The following is a 6933-nucleotide window of genomic DNA, read 5'->3' as shown; positions in this document are numbered from 1 at the left end:
TGTTCTCATCATTTGCTTGCTTGAAGCAGAACCTAAAATTGCTTTGAAGACATTTCTCTCAAGGATGGGTCTCGAGCTCTCAGAGGCTGAGCAGCAGATTGCTGTTTGTTCTCAGTACATTGGGCTGTAAATTCACTGAGAGTGACGTGGAAAATGTGTTCCTGTACATGCTCTCCCAGAGTGCCTGAGTGAGGTGTGTGCATTCCCCACCGTCAGCATGTTGTCAATAACTTCTGGGACAGCAGCATAAAAATAATCAAACATACTGAGCAAGGCAGAGGAGGGAATGGCGCACTTTCTGCACCTGTGAGTTAAAAATGCTCAAAAGTAATTCCTTGAAGTGATTAGGAAGTGCAGAGAATCTCATAGCGATTGAGATTTTTTTCTTTTCTCTCTCTTCCCTGATGCTTCCTGCCTTCCCCATAACCCAGGGTTCATGGCTTTGGTTAGTATAGCATTGTGCCTATCCACAGCAGAAAACTGGTTTTAGCACCACAAAATTGCCAGCTGCATGGATGAGCTTAACATGCAATAAACTCAGCAGTGCAGATGCAAATTTAAGAGTCCTTAAAACTGAAATTTAGCTGGAGAACTGTGTGATGGGAGTATCTGTGTAGACACAGCCAGAACATCTCTCTGAATCTTGACTTTAATGATAACACAGAGTAGAGAGATCTAGCTGCTTGCAACAGTCTTTTGCTTATGAAAGAAGAGTGAGAATAAAAACAAACTCTCCTTAGAAACTGGCTTTATTTCACAGCTTTCACAGCGTTTAAAATACGATAGTAATAATATACCTAGATGATGAGACAACCACTTTCTCTTCCTTAATTTTAACTATGTAAATAACTGACTCTTCTCAATGTGAATTGCTGTGTTGCAAAACTGAAACAGCTTTCTAAGCCCTTCTCCATTGCACAACAGAAAAATGCAATACCCCAGGCTGAGAGAATCTGAGGGAGAAGGTTGCACAAAAAATACCAGCTCTACCAAAGGGAAGGGAGAAAGAGGGGGGAGGAAAATGTTCCTCAGCCACTCTAGATGGGTTTGTAAAGATTTATTGGGCTCAGTGCAATCTGTAGCCTAGTAAATTGGTGTTTGAAGGTGTCACAAACAATAATGTAGTACATCTTGCACTACAATGTACAGGGGTCCAAAAGCTATTACAGTCCAGCCACTGCACAAAAATGGTATGAAAGAGATAGTATGGCCTGTGAGTGGTACCAGAAAACTTTTCTTTATCTTTCTGTCCATTTGGCAGAACTATGGAAGAGGTCCCCACTCTGATGAAATGCTACCAAGAGACAAAATTAAATTTTTTGCACCCAGATTTGGTGATTGCTCTTGTCAGTAATAACTCTGAGGGAAAGTTACTGTATATTGAAAGGAACTCCTGAATCTTTTGATAGTTATGATATTACAGGCTACTGCAACAGATGGATGGTATTGTAAAATTTTGTATTGCTCTATGGCATTAGAAACTTTTACCTCTTTAAAAGAATATAAATGCTCTCTCTATATCCTAGTATTGCCAAAATTCTCTTTTTCTTTCTCAAATCTCTCTTGGAGCTTCCTTTCCTGCTTGATTCTGGCTACCATTATAGTACAGCACTGCTGTGGGTTGAATGATTTGGCCTTCTAAGGCTGCTTTAATGAAGTATTTATTTTGTTCCCACTTATTGTTATGGCATCTGTTAGTATGTTCTCTTTAGGACAGTTTATTTAATGATATCCAGTGATACAACCATGTTAAAGTATACATGCTTCTTAAAGTGGATCACTTTCTTACAATAATTTTGGTTTTTGCCTGAGATAAAACTTAAAAACATAGAAATATTTATATGTAAATCTGATTAGTCACTAAGAAGAGAACCTACAATTAGGGATGAACAAATATGTTGCCAAAGTTCAAAAATGGTAAAAATATATTTTCTGTGTGTGTGTATATATATATATGTGCACATACTATATACATATAGTAGCCAGTATGAAATATTTGCAACAAAACTTCCTTGGTTCCCTCTTCATTTGCTGATACATTTAGTCAATATTTCATTTTAGCCAAAACCAATTCTTTCTGTTGGTCAAAGGATTTTTTATGACATTAAATCATTTAGGTTCATAGTGGCTACAGGGATATATGTGAGAACAGAAAAGGTAGTAAAGAGTGTCAGAAGTTCTGCATCTTCTCTGTGTGGAAGGGAAAGTGCTTAAGGATTCAACAACAATTAAACCTGAATATTTCAAAGAAGCTAAAAGGCCCATGACACCTTCCAGCAAAATCTTGTTGCATCTTTTCTCCTTAAGAATCTTCCATATGTTGATGCTTAAGATTTTACATGAGTAAACAGATAAAAAACATTTATAAAACTAGTGTGAGCTTGCTTTTGTGCTCCCGAGACTACTCACTAGTGTGAGAACTGAAAGAAAAGTCTTTCTTTGGAGATTAGCAGCTGCAGATTTATATGACAAAATTTAGGAACATATTAGCTATTTTGTAGAGGTTACAACATAATTATTACATGATAGCCAAGTCAGGACAAAATTAAACCAGTGAAGATTTTTGTCCTTTACCACAGTACAAAGTGACAACATTCCTGCAGGGTTGGAAAGCTCAAATATGGAAGCATGTAGATGAGGAGATCAGGAGTTGGATTTCTTGCACAACAGCACAAAAGCCTTTATTTACTAGTTGTTTGAACAAAAAAGATATCATCCACCAAAAATAATAGAGAATATTTTAAAGCTGAAAGGGCAAAGCTTGCTTGACCCTTACCCTGATGCTTTCTGCAATATTATCAATAGCTGGCCATATCATATTTCTTCCATCTCCAAAGACCTTAATGAAGTCTAAAGACCTCCGAAGAAGTCTTAATGCATTTTGTGCCTTGTTTTTGCTGAAGCTAATTTCTAACAAAAAATAATTGGCAATTATCAAAAGAGACTAGTAGATGGCAATAGAGGGGAGAGAGGTGTTACTCTCAAGATTTAAGGTTTGTCCAAGATTTTTAAATATCATCTCTAAAAGGGCAAATTTCTTTCCTATAGGATCCACAAGTGCCATGAAAAAATCAAGTGAATGGGGGAAAAAAGAGAGCTGATACTTTTGCCTTTATTGCTGAAATGATACTTGTCAGAAGTAGGATTTCTACCTCCCCTGTTTCCTATCCCACTTGAGCCAATCTGTGCCTTCATCCCATTTGTGTCCTTGGGAATATTTTCATCTACCACATCTCGTCTAGGTTACACCAAAACCAGTGTTGCACAGACACACACCAGCAGTGTTTGTTAAAAGCTGTGTTTTATTGGGATCTTCTCATGAAATACCAGTTGCATGGGAAATCAAAGGTCACTGCTGTCTGGGTAGCAATTAGAATCTCTTGTAAGGGTTGTAGATGAGACTACCAAAGTGCTGTTCTGATCAGTCCAAAGCAGAACCCACCCGGGCTGTGGTCCTACTGACCGCTCCAGCACACTTGTCATCCATCAGAGTCACAGAATGGAATTATCTTCAACTCCCATTCACAAAACTGCTCCTGCATTTGCAGAAACCATTTCTACTGACTATTTACAAGTATCTTGCCAATGTCGATTCTGCAACAGGAGCCACCTGGAAGGGCCAGATTCTATGTTATTTTAAACATATATGCTATTTTAAACACAAAATTGTCTTTGTGACAGCAGGACCAGTCCGGGGAGGATCTTCAAGACTGTCTGATGTCCCTACCTAAAGACCTCCTGCAAGAGTTAGATCCTTTGAGGTGAAGGCAATGATGAGCTGGATCTCTCACACTGTCTCAGAGCAGCTTGTTGTCTCAAGCCAGTCGAGTGCCTTGTTACACAGGGGCAGTCCTGGTGTCCAGCACCATCACAATTATAACTATGGATTCTAACTTGAGTTCTGTTCTTCTACTTCACTGGTAACATCAGGTCTATTTCTGCTGCCATGTAAGTGGTTTTCTGTGTTTTCCCTTTGATTAATTTTGTTCAGGCTAACACAGTCTATGTCAATGGTCAGCACAGATGACTTGCTTGATGTTCTCAGAGTGATTTACTATCTGCTCTATGAAACAGAAGAGAACTTTTTGATCGGCAAGTGACATCAGCCTTTATTTTAGAAATAACATTTTCAGTAGTTTTTCAATTAATAGTCAGCAGTTCCATCACAGCATTGAGAAGGGGGAATAAAAGCTCAATTTTTAGTGGTTACACATTATGTTGATCTCCATGTTGCACACAGGAGCAGTGAAAGTGCAGCCAAGTTGCCAGGATGATCAACAAGTTCATGAATCAGAGTTTCAACCCTAGGAAATAATGAAATATCTTCAGATTCAGAAAAAAAATGTAGCTTTTATTTTATGGAAAAAGAATTTCATCGGACTTATGAGAAATAAGTCATCTATAATGTTGGTGCTTTAATAGTCTGGGTTGGCTGATGCACACACTTGTTTCAGAAACAGATCTAGGAAGATCATAAACATCCTTTGCCTGCCCAATGTTTGAAGAACTCGCCATCAAATTGTTCTTACAATTGGCTACTATTTCAAACATTGGCACACAGCAGCTGCCCTCCAAAGAGCTGGTTCACCATGGCTCCATCCTCACTGATGCACAGAGCAGGCCAGACTGTGGCAGGAGGATGAAAGCAGTGTTTATCTAAATTATGTTTCAACAGAAGGAACTGCTCTCTTGGATACTTTATAAGACAGCAGCCACTCAAAGCCTAAACGTCCTCTTTTCCTCAGCCAGACCCCTCTGCTGATCATTACTTCAGTCCAATTTTCCCTGGGAATTCTGTTCATCTGCTGGTGTTCTTTGTTTGGTTATGTATCAGTCTACTTTGTTGTGCCAGACTGACACAAAGTAGAGATGGCAAGGCAAAGGCTCTGCTTACTCTGTGTGTATTTGTGCATGTCTGCACACACATATGTGCATCACTGGAAATAAAATGTTAGTTTATTTCCCTGACACTGACATTAGGATAATCTATCCTCATGTATTGAATTTATTGTTTCCTAAGCTTTCAGGACAGAAAAAATGTTTATATTTGATAGCATGAACCAGCATTAGCGTAAGTCTCAAATTTGGAAAAAAATCTCCTATTGTTTATACACTACTTGTGCCAAATTTTATAATACTTCCTTTAATGGGATTTGTCTTTCAAGTAGTAACTGAGGAGAAAGCTTAGGATTTTGATAAGAAAACATCTTAAATATTTTCAAACTGGGAGTCAGTATGTGATATCCGTGGCCACCTGCTCAGTACTTACAGCAATTAGAAATTTACCATAATTAGAACTCATTATTACTTATGCCCAAATTGTCAGGCAAAATCATCTCTAGGTCTGTGATTTTTTAAGTGCTTTGGAAAGATCTAAAACTATTTAATTAGTAAGAACTTTCCAAAGAATGCTCAGTTTATGCATTGTAGGATTGCAAAATTTTAACTTACATTGGCTTTGCTTCTTGTTTGGGAGAAAGACACCTTTAAAGACAGCATAAATGATTGTGTGACAAACACTGAAATATCTTGTTCTTATATCTCTCCTCATTTTCCCACTTCCCTCTCAAGGACCTCATGCCCCCTTTCTCATTTATCAGCAGAGATTTTATGTGAAAAGTGTATCTGAGAGATGAGAGTGAGAGTTTATAGGCATTGATGGGAACTCAGAAAAGTCAGGGGGCCAAATATAGTAAATTTCCATAGGCACTTGGAGTCTGAGTTTTGATATGGCTGTCTTACAGATTAAAAAAGCCCCAAAATAACAACTCTTAAAAAGCCCCATCCCCAAATGAGATTACATTAAACTCTGGCAAAGTTTGCATAATGTTGGCTTGGCCTTGCTATTTTCCCAGTGGAAGCTTTGTATTAAATAATCAGCTTGTTAAGAGAATGCCATTTCCACTCTCGTTAGCTCTAGTTCCCCATTGTATACTTTAAAAAGCAGCACGGTCATTTTCTGTAAGCAAACTTAAGTCATTCTTCTAATTTTAATGGGATTCACAAAGTCCTTCTGATGGTGGTTTGAACCCATACTAATTTGTGGAATGAACCCTGGAGCTGTTCCCTTTTGCTTTCAAAGGAATTACTGTTCTGAGCATAGGAGTTAATGCAAAACCTTGTGGGAAGACTCTTAACTCATAGACTGATTTTCTTGTTGATTTCTCCAGTACGCTGACTGAAATCCTTTGTGAGAACACAACTACTGAGAAGAGAATTTCATAAACTTCAAATTAACAAAAAGTCTTATTTAATGGAAAAATTGTTAAAGGCACAGTGCCAGCAGTGCTAGAGAGCTTCTTATTTACAGAAACACAGGAAATCATAGAATCGTAGAATGAATTGGGCTGGAAGGGACTTTAAAGAGATCATCTAGCTTGAATCCACTCTACCTGTATGTAGAGACTTGGCTTAAAAAATCTGATATAGGGAAGTGATGTGAACCTTCATTAAACCTGGCTAGTGCAAAGAGTACAATATGGTAGCAGGGGGCAAGGTCTCCTTATACCAAATTGTGAATTTAGGACATCTATAGATCTCAGCCTAGTTGTACTGCTTTAAACACTGCCATAGTGACTGAGCTTACCTTATGAAGTTCTAGGAACACAGAGAAGAAAACCATGTCCTGTAAATAACTGAACTGGCTTATAAAATGAAATAACCTTTTCTTAAAATATAAAATTGCAATTTATGGACACGTGGTAACTATAGTAACAAAAAGCTTTGGTATGACATCGTGTTTGGTCGCTGTTGGTATGGCAGTGGTTGCAACAGATTGATAAGATACCATCATATAGCCAAGTAAGAGTAGCTTGTGGGTACTGGTTTACTTATAGATTTAATGTAATGTAAGAAACTGGACCAAAGAAATTAAAGCAGTCTTTATATTTGATAATAATATTTCCAAAGGAAAATATTTTAAGTATTACTCCA

Source organism: Melospiza georgiana, chromosome 1 (assembly GCF_028018845.1).
Source record: "Melospiza georgiana isolate bMelGeo1 chromosome 1, bMelGeo1.pri, whole genome shotgun sequence".
In the NCBI taxonomy this organism is placed as follows: domain Eukaryota; kingdom Metazoa; phylum Chordata; class Aves; order Passeriformes; family Passerellidae; genus Melospiza; species Melospiza georgiana.
The sequence above is the reverse complement of the archived record's forward strand: the minus strand, read 5'-3'. Positions refer to the sequence as shown.